This window comes from Orcinus orca, chromosome 6, assembly GCF_937001465.1.
Source record: "Orcinus orca chromosome 6, mOrcOrc1.1, whole genome shotgun sequence".
NCBI classification, from domain to species: Eukaryota; Metazoa; Chordata; class Mammalia; order Artiodactyla; family Delphinidae; genus Orcinus; species Orcinus orca.
This window is the reverse complement of record NC_064564.1, coordinates 50675431-50693920: the sequence shown is the minus strand read 5'-3', so window position 1 is coordinate 50693920 and position 18490 is coordinate 50675431. Positions and strand designations below refer to the sequence as shown.

The 18490-nt window shown below is 37.8% G+C and overlaps 1 protein-coding gene across 6 annotated transcripts in view; it reads right to left on the bottom strand.

Annotated features, from left to right (window-relative positions):
- Nucleotides 1-18490, bottom strand: part of IFNE (interferon epsilon) — a 50569-nt gene that overhangs the window by 18292 nt on the left and 13787 nt on the right. Inside the window, exons 3-5 of one of the 6 annotated variants that reach the window (XR_007477945.1) lie at nucleotides 16376-16677; nucleotides 8185-14103; nucleotides 945-7028 (exon numbers count right to left, since the gene is read on the bottom strand). The exons of 2 other annotated variants lie outside the window; for them this stretch is intronic. The gene's annotated coding sequence lies outside the window, so the exon portion shown is untranslated. 3 more of the 6 variants (XR_007477943.1, XR_004486099.2, XM_033437730.2) reach the window with 3 other exon arrangements.

The following is an 18490-nucleotide window of genomic DNA, read 5'->3' as shown; positions in this document are numbered from 1 at the left end:
TTTCCTACAAGTTCATGTAAATGGAATAACACAGTATGTGCTCTTTTTCTTTTCATTCGGCTTCAACATTTTAAGATTCACCCATATTTTACCATGTTTCAATAGTTGATTGTTTTTATTGCTGAATAATCTTCCATTTTATGGATCTATGATAATTCATTGTTTCACTTGTTGATGGACATTTTTTTCCCCAGGGTTTTTAAATAGGAATAAAGCTGCTCAGAACATTCATGTATAAGTCTTTATGAGGACATGTACTTTCATTTCTCTCAGGTAAATATCTAAGAGTAGAACAGCTGTATCATATGAAAGGTATAGGTTTTACATTTTAGGAAACTGCCAAACCATTTTCCAAAGTGGTTGTACCATTTGATATTTCCACCAGCAATGGAGGAGAATTCCAGTGATGTCACATCCTCTGTACCAGTTATGCACAATCTTTTTAATTTTAGCCACTTCCATAAATAGGAAGTGGTATTTAATTGTGCTTTTAATTTGTATCTCCCTGGTGACTAATAATGTTGAGCATCTTTTCACATCTTTATTTGACATTTACACATGCACATTTTCCTTGGGAACCTGCCTATAAAAGTCTATCAAATCAGTGCAAAATACTTTACAGAAAAAAATTTAAAGAACTTCCATTCTTCTGCCCCAAATTTTGCTCAAGTTGTGAGGTGACTCAGGTCATGGTCTGGACAAGAGGCACATCTTAGTGTTTCTCCAACAAAAAGCAAGTGCTTCCCATCTGTTATTTCTGGAAAACACATCTGACTGATCTCTGAGATCCAGGGGATGCTGGGCAGTTTCAAGGAGTCCGCATCACGCTGTCTTCCCTGAGATTTCTCTGTAGCATCTTCAGTACAAAGGGCCCAGGATGTTTGGGATGAGACTCTCTTGGAGAAATTCCACATTGGACATCAGCAGCAGCAGAACAGCTGGAGATGTATTTGGGACAAGAGAGAGATTTAGAAGAGAACTTGCTAGAAGTGAGGATTCAAGACTGGATAAGAAGAGTTACTTTCAAGGAATGAACCTTTCCCTAAAGGGGGAAGAATACAGACCCCATGTTTAACAAACTGTCGCAGTGGGAATCAACAGGTGCTTTCTCTTCATTAACAAACTTGTAAAAGAAATTAAAGAAAAAAAGGAAGAAAACTAAGCTTTCACAAAACGGTGACAAAATGATCCTTACAAAGTTCAGGTTTTCATGCATTTTAGAAGTTCCTTTACCAACTGAAAACTGAAGCCTAGAATCAACAATGGTGACCTTAAAAGCAGAGAAATATGAATTATATTCAATGATCATAAGGCTGACAGCTTTAAATTTATCACATACTTATTTTCCACATGTTATTTATATCTTATAGAACAAAATGTTCTCATTACAATGTATAAAACTTTATTTTGTAAACATACATGCAATTTCTCAAAAGTTATATGCTCATGTGTTCAATTTTTAAATCTAAATCAATGCACACAGAAACTGCAATGGAGTTGATGTTTTCCCATGTGAGACCTACACTGGAAACAAGAATACCTATACTTCCCAGGCTGATTTTGGGGCTGAATCTCAGTGAAGCATCTTTGTTCAGGACCAATGGACATACTAAGTTCTTGGGATGAGGGAGAATCTGCAGGCACCTGACATAAGTCAAAGAATGCTAAGTCCATACTTTTATCATAACAAATTTGAGGATATGGACCAATAAAGAGCTGGACATGCTTTTATAGACAAGAACTAGGAATGGATACTGCAAAAATAAAACAGCAGTGCTTGAGTCACAGACCTGGGGAGCTCTTATCCACGGTATATTGATTCTGTTCTGATACTGCCTCTTATCTAAACTTATACCTTTGGTTATATCTATAAAAGAAAGATGAAAATATGTGCAGGCAAGCTGCAGTTTAGAAAGCACCATAGAAAAGTACATGTGTTTATAGCCACATCCGTCCCAAGTGGAAAATGCTTAGTATAGGAGAACATCCTGCAGAGATAATGGCTGGAGAGTGGGGGAATGCAGTCAGTGCCACCTGACTATTCAGATGGTCAACAAGTAACCTGGGCAGAAACAGGCATGAGTTTCTGGAGAATTTGGGTTAGCTGGTCTAGAAGCCAGTCTGTATCATTCATACATGGGTGCCTGTACATGTGTGTGTGTGTTGGAGGGTAGGGGGGTGGTTCACGCATGTGCCTTTGTTCTTGTGTGTGTGTTGAAAGCTATTCGGCTACAGCAGCAAAAAGCCCAGTGTCTACAAGGAAATAGTGTATACAAAGCACTTAGAATATTAAGAGTTTTATTTCTCTTTCTTTTTATTTCTCTTTCTTCTCTGATTGCCACAGCTAGGACTTTCAAAACTATGTTGAATAAAAGTGGCGAGAGTGGACATCCTTGTTTTGCTCCTGATCTTACAGGAAATGCTTTCAGCTTTTCACCATTGAGTATGATGTTGGCTGTAGGTTTGTCATATATGGCCTTTAATATGTTGAGGTAGATTCCCTCTATGCCCACTTTCTGGAGAGTTCTTATCATAAATGGGTGCTGAATTTTGTCGAAAGATTTTCCTGCATCTATTGAGATGATCACATGGTTTTTATTCTTTAATTTGTTGATGTGGGGTATCACACTTATTGATTTGAGAATATTGAAGAATCCTTGCATCCCTGGGATAAATCCCACTTGATCATGGTGTATGATCCTTTTAATGTATTATTGGATTCGGACTGCTAGTATTTTGTTGAGGGGTTTTGCATCTATGTTAATCAGTGATATTGCCCTGTAATTTTCTTTCTTTTGTGGTATCTTTGTCTGGTTTTGGTATCAGGATGATGGTGGCCTCATAGAATGAGTTTGGGAGTTTTCCTTCCTCTGCAAATTTTTGGAACAGTTTCAGAAGGGTAGGTGTTAGTTGTCCTCTAAATGTTTGATAGAATTTGCCTGTGAAGCCATCAGGTCCGGTACTTCTGTTTGCGGGGAGTTTTAAAATCACAGCTTCAATTTCAGTGCTTGTGATTGGTCTGTTCATAGTTTTTATTTCTTCCTGGATCAGTCTTGGGAGACTGTACCTTTCTAAAAATTTGTCCATTTCTTCCAGGTTGTCCATTTTATTGGTATACAGTTGCTTGTAGTATTCTCTTATGATCCTTTGTATTTCTGTGGTATCAGTTGTAACTTCTCCTTTTTCATTTCTAATTTTATTGATTTTAGTCCTCTCCCTTTTTTTCTTGATGAGTCTGGTTAAAGGTTTATCAATTTTGTTTATTTTTTCAAAGAACCAGCTTTTCATTTCATTGATCTGTGTTATTGTTTTCTTTGTCTCTATTTCATTTATTTCTGTTCTGATCTTTATGATTTCTTTCCTTCTACTAACTTTAGGTTTTGTTTGTTCTTCTTTCCCTAGTTGCTTTAGGTGTAAGTTGAGGTTGTTATTTGAGATTCTTCTTATTTCCTGAAGTAAGCCTGTATTGCTATAAACTTCCTTCTTAGAACGCTTTTGCTGCATCCCATAGGTTTTGGATCATTGTGCTTCCATTTTCATTCATCTCTAGGTATTTATGATTTCCTCTTCAATTTCTTCAGTGATCCATTGGTTGTTTAGTAGCATATTGTTTAGCCTCCATGTGTTTGTGTTTTTTATAGTTTTTTTTCTTGTAGTTTATTTCTAACCTCATAGTGTTGTGATCAGAAAAGATGCTTGATATGACTTCAATTTTCTTAAATTTACTGAGGCTCACCTTGTGGCCCAGCATGTGGAGAGTGTTCCATGTGCACTTGAGAAGAATGTGTATTCTGCTGCTTTTGGATGGAATGCTCTATAAATATCAATTAAGTCCATCTGGTCTAATGTGTCATTTAAGGTCTGTGTTTCCTTTTGATTTTCTGTCTGGATGATTTGTCCATTGATGAAAGTGGGGTGTTACAGTCCCCCACTATTATTGTGCTACTGCCGATTTCTCCCTTTATAGATGTTAGTACTTGCCTTATATATTGAGGTGTTCCTATGCTGGATGCATATATATTTACAATTGTTATATCATCTTCTTGGATTGATCCCTTGATCATTATGTAGTGTCCTTCTTTGTCTCTTATAGCAGTCTTTATTTTAAAGTCTATTTCATCTGAAATGAGCATTGCTATTCCACCTTTCCTTTGATTTCCATTTGCATGGAATGCCTTCTTCCACCTCCTCACTTTCAGTCTGTATGTGTCTCTAGGTCTGAGGTGGGTCTCTTGTAGACAGCATATATACAGGTTTTCTTTGTGTATCCACTCAGCCAGTCTATGTCTTTTGGTTGGAGCATTTAATCCATCTACATTTAAGGTAATTATTGATACATATGTTCCTATTACCATTTTCTAATTGTTTTGGGTTTGTTCTCATAGGTCTTTTTCTTCTCTTGTGTTTCCTGCCTTGAGAAGTCCCTTTACTATTTGTTGCAAAGCTGGTCTGGTGGTACTGAATTCTCTTAGCTTTTGCTTGTCTGTAAAGCTTTTGATTTCTCCATCAAATCTGAATGAAAGCCTTGCTGGGTAGAGTATTCTTGGTTGTAGGTTCTTCCCTTTCATCACTTTAAATATATGGTGCCACTCCTTTATGGTTTGCAGAGTTTCTGCTGAGAAATTAACTGATAACCTTATGGGAGTTCCCTTGTATGTTATTTGTTGTTCTTCCCTTGCTGCTTTCAGTATTTTTTGTCTTTAATTTTTATCAGTTTGATTACTGTGTGTCTTGGCGTGTTCTTCCTTGGGTTTATCATGCCTGGGAATCTCTGCACTTCCTGGACTTGGTTGACTGTTTCCTTTCCCATGTTAGGGAGGAGTTCAGCTATTATCTCTTCAAATATTTTCTCAGGTCCTTTCTCTCTTCTCCTTCTGGGACTCCTACAATGAGAATGTTGTTGCATTTAATGTTGTCCTAGAGATCTCTTAAGCTGTCTTCATTTCTTTTCATTCTTTTTTCTTTATTCTGTTCCATGGCAGTGATTTCCACCATTCTGTCTTCTAGGTCATTTACCCGTTCTTCTGCCTCAGTTATTCTGCTATTGATTCCTTCTAGTGTATTTTTCATTTCAGTTCATCTCTGTTCTTTAGTTCTTCTAGGTCTTTGTTAAACATTTCCTGCCTCTTCTCAATCACTGCCTCCATTCTTTTTCCAAAATGCTGGATTATCTTCACTATCATTATTCTGAATTCCTTTTCTGGATAGTTGCCTATCTCCACTTCATTTAGTTGTTTTTCTGGGGTTTTACCTTGTTCCTTCATCTGGGACATAATCCTTTGCCTTTTCATTTTTTCTAACTTTCTGTGATTGTTGTTTTTGTTCTGCAGGTTGCAGGATTGTAGTTCTTCTTGCTTCTGCTGTCTGCCCTCTGGTGGTTGAGACTATCCAAGAGGCTTGTGCAAGCTTCCTTATGGGAGGGACCGGTGGTGGGTATAGCTGGGTCTTGCTCTGGTGGGCAGGGCTATGCTCAGTAAAACTTTAATCCACTTGTCTGCTGATGGGTGGGGCTGTTTTCCCTCCCTGTTAGTTCTTTGGCCTGAGATGACCCATCATTGGAGCCTACAGGCTATATGGTGGGGCTAGTGGCGGCCTCTGGGAGAGCTCATGCCAATGGGTATTTCCCAGAACTGCTGCTGCCAGTGTCCTTGTCCCTGCAATGAGCCACAGCCGCCTGCTGCCTCTGCAGGAGACCCTCCAACACTAGCAGGTAGGTTTGATTCAGTCTCCTATGGGGTCACTGCTCCTTTCCCTTGGTCCTGGTGCACACAAGATTTTGTGTGTGCCCTCCAAGAGTGGAGTCTCTGTTTCCCCAAGTCCTGTGGAAGTTCTGCAGTCAAATCCCACTGACCTTCAAAGTCAGATTCCCTGGGGACTCCTAGTCCCCTTGCCAGACTCCCAATCTGGGAATCCTGATGAGGGGCTCAGAACCTTCACTCCAGTGGGAGAACTTCTGTGGTATAATTGTTCTCCAATTTGTGGGTCACCCACCCAGCAGGTATGGGATTTGATTTTATAGTGACTGTGCCCCTCGTACTGTCTCGTTGCAGCTTCTCCTTTGTCTTTGGATGTGGGGTATCTTCCTGTTGATGGTTGTTCAGTGGTTAGCTGTGATTTTGGTGCTCTTACAAGAGAAGGTGAGCGCACATCCTTCTACTCCGCCATCTTGAACCAATCTCCTTTGCTTGTTTTCTTTTTAAGGGGAAAATTTCATTAAAATTCTACCTTAAAGCTGTTTTCCTGGAATGTATCTAAATTGGGGATTTCAATTTGAACCAGTAGAGGGCAGAATAACATTAGTCACAGAAGGCACTTGCTTACCGTGTCAACAGTAAGCAAATAAATTAAGTCCAGGTATTCATATGTCTTAGTGCATTTGGTTAGTTAACATAACACCATGTTATGTTCATCCTTAATGAACACAAGACTTATTTTTTTTAACAGCACTCAGCCATTCAAATATACTTCTTAGCAAAGAGAAACCAGAGGACAAAGATATGTTATTAAAATCAGAATGGAAAAAATTCCAGAACCTCCCTTAAATTATATTGGATGCCTGATATGGTCAGATTACGTAGTACATAACAACACAGGCTGACATAGCCATTTTAAAGCTTACCTCTTCCTCTTCATTTTTACATTATTTACTTATTCTAGATTTCTGTAAATATATTTAATTTTTTAATACAACGGCACTTGGAAGATTTTTGTACAATGTTTTTCTAAGTTGGTTACCATAATTGATAAGGCAACCAGTAACATGGATTTTTGATCCAACTCCTGGGAACAATTCAAAACAATCTATTCATCAGTATTTAACATGAGAAAAATAAACTTTCTTCTCAAATATTTTGATGTGATATTTGTAAGAAAAAGAAATTATATGCATCATCTTTAAAAATTCCAAACTGATGAGAAATAAACAGAAACATGAGAATAACATCAAGCAGCTTTCTTTATAAACAGGAGAAATGATAAACTGGAATACAGGCATACCTCAGAGATCTTGCAGGTTCAGTTTCAGACCACTGCAATAAAGCCAATATTGCAATAAAGTGAGTCACACAAATTTTTTGCTTTCCCAGTGCATCTAAGTTATGTTTAAATTATACTGTAGTCTATTAAGTGTACAATAACATTTTATGTCTAAAAAAATGATGCACATACCTAAATTAAAAAATACTTTATTGCTAAAAATGCTAACCATCATCTGAGCCTTCAGTGAGTCATAATTTGTGCAATAGTAACATCAAAGATCACTGATCATGCATCACCATAACAAATATAATAATAATGAAAAAGTTTGAAATATTGTGAGAATTACCAAAATGTGACACAGAGACACAAAGTTTGAAAAATGGTGCTGACAGACTTCCTCAACGCTGGGTTGTCACAAATCTTCCATTTGTAAAAAACGCAGTATCTACAAAGCACAATAAAGAAGATACGCCTGTATTCTTCCTAAAAATTAGGTAAAAGACAACAATGCCTACCTCCCTTCTAGTATTTAATATTGTGGTGGAATAATAACGATAAATATGAAGCAAACAGAAGGAAGCAAAATTATTATAGTAAGTAGAAAATACAGTTCCTTAAGGTAAAAGTAAGACTACCTTTGAGCCCTATTAATGAACACTCCACCATAAGTCTAACCACTCTGAGTCCTCTATCACCATGGATTGGTTTTGCCAATTTCTGAACTTCTTATAAATGAAAATACACTTCAGATACTTTATTTATATCTAGCTTTTTCACTCAATGCTACGTCTGTGAAATCATCCATATTGGTTTTGTGTATCAATAATTCATTGTTTTCATTGTTATGTACTATGTTTTTTGAATAGATCAAAATATATGTGTCACTTTAGTATTAATGTACTTTTGCTTTCTTTGGCATGCGTAGGGGCTACTATGATTACGGCTTCTGTGAGCATACTTGGACATTTCTTTTGGTGGATCTAAGCAATAATTTCTATTGGATATATGCCCAGTAGTGGAGTGGCTTTGTCACAGGGTACATACATGCTTATCTTTATAGAATCTACCAAACACTTTTCAAAAGTTTTAATAATTTATACTCCCGTCAACAATTGTCATGTCAGTGTTTTAAATTTTTTAATTTAATATTTTTAGTTTCAGCTGTTCTGGTGTGTGTGTTGTGGTGAGATTCTGGCTTTAATTTACCTCCCATGAGCAGTCACGATGTTGATCACTTTTTTTCAAGTTTGTCGATGGTTTGGATATCTTCTTCTGTGAAGTACAGTTTATACCTTCCTCTGTGAAGTACAGTTTCACAAAGTGTGAAGATACTTTCTCATTTTCTTGTTGATACTGAAACACGTATTTTAAAAATTTGCAAGAAAGCTACAGATGTAAATAAGCTAGAGATGCAAGTAAGTTCATAATCTTCTGAGTTTTTTTAAATCTGGTTAGTCTGGCAACATCACAATGGTCTTTTGGATTGCTGCAGGATCCTTCTGAGTTTGTAAAGTTTTGTTGTAGGTTCATACTTCCTGCAGGTAAGAGATCTTGGCTAATTCTTTACCAGAAGTCCTTTTCTCAATGTCTTTCTTCCCTAACTTGCATCCCAGAAGTTCTTCCTTCGTGTTAATTTCATCCAAGAGCATCCCTTCTGATTGGAATAGATACATGTAGAGAAATTTCTTCTGGAACTTATTCAACAATTGCTGGAAGTGCTAAAGGTAAGTTTGAAGCAAGATATTGAGTTAGAGACATCCTTTTTAGTGAAAATATTTGCTCTAAAGAGAAAATAAGTTAATACCAAGAGGTGCAGAAACATAGATCCAAGATCTAGAATAGTGCTGGAGGAAACAATCAGGATATACTTTATTCATCCATAAACTATTATGAAAAACCATATAGTAAAGAAAAAAATCAGCATTCAGGAGTCAGTTACTTACTCTTATTTAAAGCTATATCAATGGTTTTATTCATCAAATGAGAAACATATTAAAATTTTCTTATTTATATATTATCAGGAAAACATTTTTATCCAAATTCTGTCTGTTCCACCTTCACCTTTTAACAGAGTCCAGTGAAGTGGTTCCTCCATACTGTCCCTGGTGATACAAAGTCAGGAGTCATCTTCCAGTACCAACTTTGGGATACTGAGCTAAGATAAGCCCCCTTCTTTTCAGAAAAACAGAAATACTGGACACAATTTACAAGAGTCAATTTTAAACACATAGCTAAGAAAAAAAAAAAAAAAAGGGAAAGATACCTAGGTCCCAAAAGTTAAAATGGAGTTTAAAGATCTCATTTCTACCCTCCATTCCATCAAATCCCACTCTCTAGGAATAATGAGACATCAGTTTTCCCCAGTGTAATCATTCTTATTCCTTAATTAGCTTTTTCATTCAACATAATTCAATATGTTATGAACAAGCTTGGATTTAGGTGACTGTTCTTTACCTAAATGAATTTAATTGCTGTGTAGCTAGTATTCCATAATATGAGGGGATCAATATTTACTTAACCAATCCTCTATAATAGCACATTAATTTGACTACAATTCCCTTTTATATAAATAGGGCTGCTATAAATAAATTCGTATTCATATTTGGGCAGGGGTATGGACAGAATATTTCTGTAATATAAGTACCTAGAACTGCATTTGGTAAGTCCAGTGGTTCAAAAATTTTGGTAATTTTTACTAAATTAATTACTGATTTTTAAAAAATTTTATGTTTCTACTGTGTATAGTTGTGGGCTCTTACCACAACCATCACCAAGCTATCTTGTTCTTTATCATATTTTTCATTTATATGAAAAATCCATGATCACTAGGAAGGCTGATTATTTGGCACATGTATATTATCTACTTGTAGCTATTACTGCTTTTGAAAATTACCTCAATATTTCTTGCTCATGTTGCTATTGGGTTAAACTTTTTTGAGCTCTTTTTATATTGAAAATATTATTATTCTATTGCATGTTTTAAGATTTTTTTCACGTCTTTAAATTTTCTTGATAGTTCTGTATTGGAGAGACTTTTGTTTTTAATTCATGTATTAAAATGCGTTGCTCATTTCCTTTTAGCCTTGTGTTTCACATCACTCAGGAAGAGCTTTCCTATCTGAAAATTTTAAAACTTTTTATATACACATTTCTTTTAGTATTTAATAGGTTTGTTTTTGTTTCATATATTTATAACCATAACCATTCAGTGATTTATTATACTAACTTAACAGCTGGATGACCTGAGACACAGAGATGCAGAGTAACATGCTCATGGCCATAAAGCAGTGTATGGCAAAGCTGGTATTGAAACCCAGGTGATCTGCCTTCAGAGCCAACCCTCTTATTGCCTCTTATTCTGTATACATCAAATTTCATTGTGTGTACTGTGGGAGATTTGGAATCTAATTTTTTTCCCGGATATCCTATTTTCCCAACAATATTTATTGCATCAGTCAAGCTTTCCCCATTTAGTTTAAAAACAACCATTATTCAATTATCAGTTCTCATATATACATGAGTATGCAAGGAATCTTAAAGCAGTTTTGTTTATTTTTGTGCCAGTACCAACTTTAAAAATTCCAATTAAAAACATTTTCTTTCTCTTTAAATAAAAAGTTACATACGTCTCAACAAAAAAATATGTTTTTTGCAAAGTCATATGAAAATGCAATTCAGATCGTTTTGGGACTCAAAACCCAGAACAAAACTTCTTAAAATCCATCTTTTCCAGGCTCTTCCATCTGGATTCTGCTCACCGCATTCTGTACCCTATTTCTCCAGCCCCTGCACTGCAGAACCCTTAAGATATTTTCCCTTTTCCTCTCTTTCTAAATCCCTGGAGACCCTCTCTTCAAATCTTCTCTGACTACATGGAAATTTGCCCATTTTTTGATTCCTGCCACTGCTTTTCTGGATCCATTCTTCTATATGTCTCCCAATTGTTTTCTTCCTTTATATTATGAAAATTGCTCTATATTTTTTCTGGGACAATTTCTGCATCCCTTTCTATACTTTATAAATACACATAACGCAGCAGAGCAAAAGACCAAAAACCAAGCAAGGAGATGTACAATCTTTCTTAGAGGGTACCTGAGGGAGAGAGGTTGTAAATACTCATTTGTTTTTTACTTTGCTCTTGTTAACATTTCAATGTATATGAATTTGTATATAGCTTGTATCATACATTTAAATAAATAAATAAAATGAGGACTTGGAGCTGATGAGGGAGAAGGGCAAGGAGGTCTACAGATGATTCTCACTCACAGCTTCCATTGAATGGCACTGCTCAGGGTGCTTAAGGTAATTCTGGCAGTCATCGTGGAAGGTGGGATCCTGGTCCCCTTCTCTTCAGAGGACATGGCATTGACCCCAGTTTCTATGGCCTGATCTCTACTCTTGAGAACAGATCCCTGTTATCCTCAATAGCACTGCAACAGTAAGTTACCCTTCTTAACCCTGGGGTACCAAACCATATTGCTTGTGTGGGTACCAGAGAGAGTCAACATTCACCCCCATATGGAGAGACCCAGGGTCTCCTTTATTCTTTTATTTTCCTTATTTCCTTAATTTTTTAGCAAGTTTTTTAATGGATAGGAAGCCCCTCCTGATTTCCACCCTGATATCCTCCCAGAGGCTATATTCACTTACTTTAATTTAGAGGCTTACTCCTTGGAAGGCCCTCTAACCTTCCAATCTTGGCTCCTCACTGCTCAGGAGGAGCCCCTCCTTCCTTTCTCTCCTGCCCCTGATACATCTCCAGCTGTCCACCTGCTGGTGAAGTCCAGTGAGGAATTTTTCCATCCAGGTCTTATCCCAAATAGTATGAGATCTGCTGTGCCTCAAGGCTGAACATCTGCTGGTGCTACTCACAGAGGACACAGTGGCCTGGTCTTTTGTCCATGGCTGACTATCTTCCATCAGCTCCTGAGGGAATCTGGTCCTTCCTATTCTCCAGGCATAAGAGAAGCAAGATTCTCTTTTGGTGCAGAAGCTGTGAGGTCTCCTTCTTGTGTAGATTATTATACCCCCGAGTCTGAGCCCAGCTCAGGGAGAGCTGAGGCTCAAGCAGAGCTAGTACTCTGGTAGGGGTGTATCTATTTCTTCAAAAATACGTTACTAGGTATGGGTTTCACAGTTTACTCAATGTTTATTCAGGATATGATATCATCATCTGAATTGCCTAAATATATTTATGTAATAAATGTACTATATTTTACATTTTTTCCTTATGTACTGAAGATGCCTAGCTTGAGCTTAACTAGTGTTGCCCTTGGATTCATACCAGTGTGGCTTGTGTCAGGGGTCTTAGAGTGGGCTCACAGGGTTCCATTTGCATGAGATGACAAGGGAGCTTCTAAGAAGAACACATCCTGAGGACCACAACCTGGTCCAATCACACTAATTCTGCTTGGGAGTAGAAGGTCAGCTTTGACAAAGCCATGGGGTTTGACACTAGGATCTCCGGTGGCCCAACCCTTATAACCACACCCCTGAATGCTGTAAAAGAGAAGGACAGTTAGTGTTTTTTGTTTTCATTTGACTTTTTGTTTATTTTTAATATGTCAGGCATTAGTTGCACAAGACAACACATGACAATCTGAGAGAAATGCTTTGGGGAAGAAATCTTTCCTCTGGAATCTTACACTCTACCCCACGTGTATATAATGCCACATGTGGTTTTTGATGTTCAAGGCCTCAGATATGACCCCAAGTGCTCCAGGGAACTTCGTGCCTAGAACTTACAGCATGAACCTACTGATGGAAATTCTAACATCCTTTTTCCCCGGGACCCTTGATCTGGTATCTTCTGAGACAATTTCCCTGTAGAATGCTACAACGGAATCCCTGATATGTCCAAACTCATCTCTTTGCCCTTCTAATTTCAATCCATGGTAGAAATCCACTTAGCTAGAGGCATTTGGGGGACATTTCTGTTATTTTATTTATTTCAGCTCCTGAACACTATCCCACCCACAGAAAGTGTGTCCTCTTTCCCCTACCCCTCTACTAGACAAAAGTGGGGACTTCAAGGTATTTTTCCTGTAATAGCACAATCTGCTCTGGAAATATGCTTATTTCCTTCCCAGCTCCATCCAGCCTTTTTCTCCTCCACTTGTCCCTCCCTCCCAAGGAGTGATAATAGATTAGGAGGTGTTACTTAAAAAATGTCTGTTATATTGAATAATACACCAGCTAGAATTCAGTTCTTAATGCTCTCAAACTAACTCTGTTTTGATCAGATTGATAACAACCTTGTTCATCTGACATGAACCCAAATGAATCTCTGTTATTTAGAATAATTAAATTTCCCCCAGGGATCTATGCCTTATTTAGTACAAGGCTTATACTGAAACTTAACTTGGAATAAATTTCACTAAAACAATGTGCACTTAGCTCTCTTACACAGAAAAAGTTACATGATTTATGGGTCAAGGGAACCTGCCTTTTGTTCTATTCAAACTTGCTCCACTGTTGCTAAGAGGTACACATCTCCACCTTCAGTGAAGAAAAATTAAGCCATTTACACCATTTCCATGTATTGTCTTCATAATTTTTCCAACATATTAAGCTTTCTATAAACTGAACAAAAATTTTAAGTTGGTACCAGTGGTTTCTATACTACTTGGCAGTTGAAAGCACAACTAACCATCACCAGGCTGACAGGGATCAAAGGCCCAGGAAGGGTGAATTCAGAAAAGGATTGTCTAAGAAGACCAGAACAATCAGAAGAGAGGCTCTGGCCCTACATATCATGACATTATTTTATTATGCCCTTAATATACAAGGTTAAAAACCACTCTTTCATCAGAGAAAGATAGATACTTCACTTTTTACTCCAAGAAATAGCTTATCCAAATATCCCATCCAGGAAAAGTAGAGAAACTGAAAAACAAAAAAAACTTTACCCCTTGGCAGACACAGGTAAACAAGACCTTCTCATCTCTAGACAGAGTCTCCTCACATATACAGCTGTCCGTGACAATATGGTACTGACATATCCCTTCTTTTTTTTTAATACATTTAAAATTTCTTCATTCATTCAATATTTAGGTTGTCCCTGTTATGTGCTCAGGTAAAGACTTAAGAAGTCATTTGCCTACCGTGAAGTAGTTCACACTTTAGCTGAAAGAAAGAGAAGTAATTGATTATAGTACAATGTAGTTTGTGACATGGTAAGAGTTGTGATCTGCAGGGGCACAAACAGATTCAGAGAAATCTGACTGTAAGGGCTTTCAGTGAATGGAAAATTTTTAAGTGAGTCATAAATAGCAAGAATGAGCTATTAACACATTAGAAAAAGGATATGTACCAGACCAAAGAAACAGAATGTGAGTTTGGGTTTTCTATGGCCCTAAAGGGAAGTTCTATATGCTATGCATTGGAGTTCAGGTGCTGAGAAAGCAGACTTTGAGACAGAAATTACCATACAAGGAGTTTACTAGGGAGTACTATGGGATCAACACTTAAGGGAAGAGAAGCCAGGAGGATTGAGACAGAGAATGTTGAGTTGCAGTGCAGTCACAAAGTGGCCTTGGCCAATTACAGTGAGGAGCTCCGAAGCTGGGATGACCCTTCTGAGGTGGAGTGAGGGGTATGAGTCTTTATACCTCTACATCGACCAGTCATTGAATACAGGCAGACCCCAGGAAAGGGGAGAAAACTTGGGCTAAATGCCAAAAGTAATTCCAGGAATGAACCCCAAATCTCTTTATTTACCAAACATCTATACATCTCAATAGAGATTATTGAATCACCTGTCATCTTTCACCCGGGAATCCTCTATTTTTCAGAAGTGTGGTTTCTACAACATATTCCAACATAAGTGTGGTCCACAACATATTCTTTTTCCAATCAATTATATAGTTGTAGTTTTTTTGCAGTACGCGGGCCTCTCACTGTTGTGGCCTCTCCTGCTGCAGAGCACAGGCTCTGGATGCGCAGGCTCAGTGGCCATGGCTCACGGGCCCAGCCGCTCTGCGGCATGTGGGATCCTCCTGGACCGGGGCACGAACCCGTGTCCCCTGCATCGGCAGACGGACTCTCAACCACTGCGCCACCAGGGAAGCCCCTAGAGTTGTAGTTTTGATTTCACTTAACCACAGGCATGAGAAACAGAAACTCTTACAGAAAGAAACTTGGTTTGGATCATTTTCCTTAAAAGGCAGTTATTGTTATGGGGTGTAACTGGGATATTACAGCTTCTTTAAGAGGGAAAAAAGCCATTTAATCTGCTGCTGTGAAAAGGCAGTGACAGCAAAAACTATCCTTACCAACTACCTCCTATCTATAGGATGCCCATTTCTCTCCAGGTACTATGGGAAAATATGAGATCAGTAACCTCAAGGAGACCATGCCTTCATCTGTTAAAAGTCTACCTTGGTTATCAAGAAATAGGGATGTGGTTAATACTGTGTAGTCACAAGACCAACAGCATCAACTTCATCTAGGAATTGTTAGAAATGCGGGACTTAGTCCCCACCACAGACCTATTAGATCAGAAACAGTGGGAGTGGAGTCATGTGATCTGTGCTTTAACAAGCCCTCCAGATGACTCTGATGTGCTGGAGGTGGGGCTTAATTTACTGCACATGATAAACATACTAAGCCAAATGTCTACAAGAGGCCATATTTGTTCTTTTGAAAAATATTTGTATTTATGTATTTATTTATATTCTGGTCACCCCATGCGGCATGTGGGATCTTAGACCATGGATTGAACCCATGCCCCCTGCAGTGGAAGTGTGGAGTCCTTACCACTGGACGGACAGGGAATTCCCTATTTGTTCTTTTCTTAAATTTCAAAAATAAAATTATTTTATTTTTCCTGGTTCCAAAATGAATCCATATTCATAACAGAAGTATTTAATCTGAAAAGTATAAGAGAATGGAAATTCTATCACCCAGATGGCACCGCTGTGAACATTTCAATACATTTCTTTTCAGACATTTTTCATGCATATTTTATTTGGAAAAAATACGATACTGTACTTGTTATTTAGTAACTCGTTTTTTTGATTTAGTAATCTATTTAGCTCAGGACATGTAGATGTAACAATGATAATTCAGATGACTCAGCCTGCGAGTACAAATGAACTTGCCTTTACTCTGAGCTCACCCATGCATTACTAGCAGGGCATCTAGTCTTTTAAAGTATTTCTCTTCCTCAATATCTCCAAGCTTAGAACTCTGGTTTTAAAGTTTTAAAAGGGTATATATATTTAAAAGCAAGCAATTTTTTGTCTGTATTATGCAGTTAAAACAGTTATACAAGCAGGATGTCAACTTAAGCTAAATGTCTGGGGAAACATTAGCATGTAAAGTATTGGTTCTAGCGTCTAAATATGATTAACATCTGCTGTAAGTTTCCACTTGGCAGCTTCTCCATTCTGTTTACCTTAGTTCTGAAGAAAAAACTGTCCGGGAGAGAAAATATCCTTTCTGTAATTCAAGACTGTGAGAGTATGCGAACTTGAATAAGGAAAGCCAGGAGCAAATTATTATCATGACTGTCATCATTATATTTCCCAGTGATATTGCACAATGCTGTTCAGGTTTGTGGTGACTAGAATACAACGCAGGCTTTCAAGGCGCGCAGACCTGGGAGGAAATTTTGCTCTGGCATTTGCTAGCTCTGTGGCTTGCTGCGTTACTTTGAGCAAGTTACGTACTTGACTTTTAAAGTCTTGTTCTCCTCACCTGAGGAAAGAATAACAGAAATTACCTTGCGAGATTAACTAGAGAACTGAATAACATGCTAAATGATGGATTTGGTTCTGAAAGGTTCCTGGTTTAAAGAAAACAACAAAAATTGAAGACATGAGAAGCAAATAACCTGTAAACACAGCTGAGTGTGATAAATACTTCTCCTTTCTCCACTTCCCTACCTCTGCGTGAACGTGAAGGTAAGCAGGTCAACCCGTGGGCTGAAAATGTGAAGCCAACAAAGACTTCCTCCTGACTGCCCAGCCTCTGCTTCCTCACCCTCTTCCACTACTGCAGCTGACCCCGCCTCAGTCTCAGGATCCTATTCGGTTCCTCCTCGTTCCTTTCAATCCAAATCTGGAAGCACTGGCCAATAGTTAATATACTTACATTAATTAAACTGAAATGGAATATGTTCCTCAGCAAGCTTTTACAGCCAGTGATAACTTTTAACTAGAATTATACAATGAATCTGAAGCAGAGCATGACATAAAGTAGTAGAATAAGCACCAGATTTTGGGGCCACAGCTATGCTTCTCACGTTGGGCAAAAGTTGCTGTGACTGTGGGAAAGTTAACAAGCCTCAGTGACCTTCAGTTTCTCTGGCCTCACATTTGTTCCATGACGATTTTGGGGAGCTCCTGGGTGGAAGAGCTGGAATCCCTTCATCCCCAGCATCTCCTCTTGTTTGGCATGAGCACCCTTCTATCCAGCTCTCCTCCCGTCTAGCCCTCCTCCGGGCCACCCCAAGGGCAGGCTGGCTCAGTCCTGTTTCTTCTAAGCTTCACCAAACACTTCCTTTCACCAACAAGACTCCTCCATGTATATTTCTGATTACTGCGACTTGTTAGATATATTTTATTATTTTAATTTGTAACATTCAAATGGCTAAAAATTAAAATACAAAAATATGCTGTAAACCCTCTTCCACCCTGGTCTCCTCCCTTAGTTTCTCTCCCTACCCCACTCCACCAAATACAGGTTATCATCACTGTAATTTATTCCTTGTATATTCTTTAGTTAGTCATACCTAAGTAAGGTCAAATATAAAATGTGTTTTACATTTTAATGTCAAATGTAGCATTTTATATATACAGTCTGCATCTTGTTTTTTTTTTTCAGTATAGGAAGAGCACCCAATTCTTTCCTCCAGGTGAATAGTTTTCCTTTGTGTGAATATGACTTAACTATCTCTAATTGGAAGGATCTGGGTGATTTTCTGTCTTTTGATATTATATATAACATTGCAATGAATAATACTGTACGTAAGTCATTTCACATGGATGCAAGTATTTTTATAGGACACATTTCAGACCTGCACTTGATGGATAAAAGACTATATGCATCTGTAATTTTAATAGATTTCACCAAATTGCCTCCACAGTGATCGTGTCAATTTCCAGGACTCTGGCAAATTATAAGAGCATCCCTCCCCAAAGTCTCCATAAGAGTGTTTTTAAAACCGAACTCGGCAGTTTCATCTGATAGGTTATAAATGGCACGTTAGTCACTTTTAATTTCTATTTTTTATTATTGTGCATGAGGTTGAACCTCTTTTCATGCATTTATGTTTTCCTCTGCAAACTGCTTGCTCATGTCCTTTGGCTTTACTTCTATTGTGTCACCTGTAACAAATATTCAGTGTGTGATGATATTTTCAGATCTTGCAATACAAATTATTCCTAGTATTTCTCATTGCTCCTACCAATTTCCGGCAAATAAAGAAATCACTGGGATGGATATTCTATGATAAGGAAAGTATTATAGTGGAGACATATATCATTATATCTACTTGGCCAACTTTTAT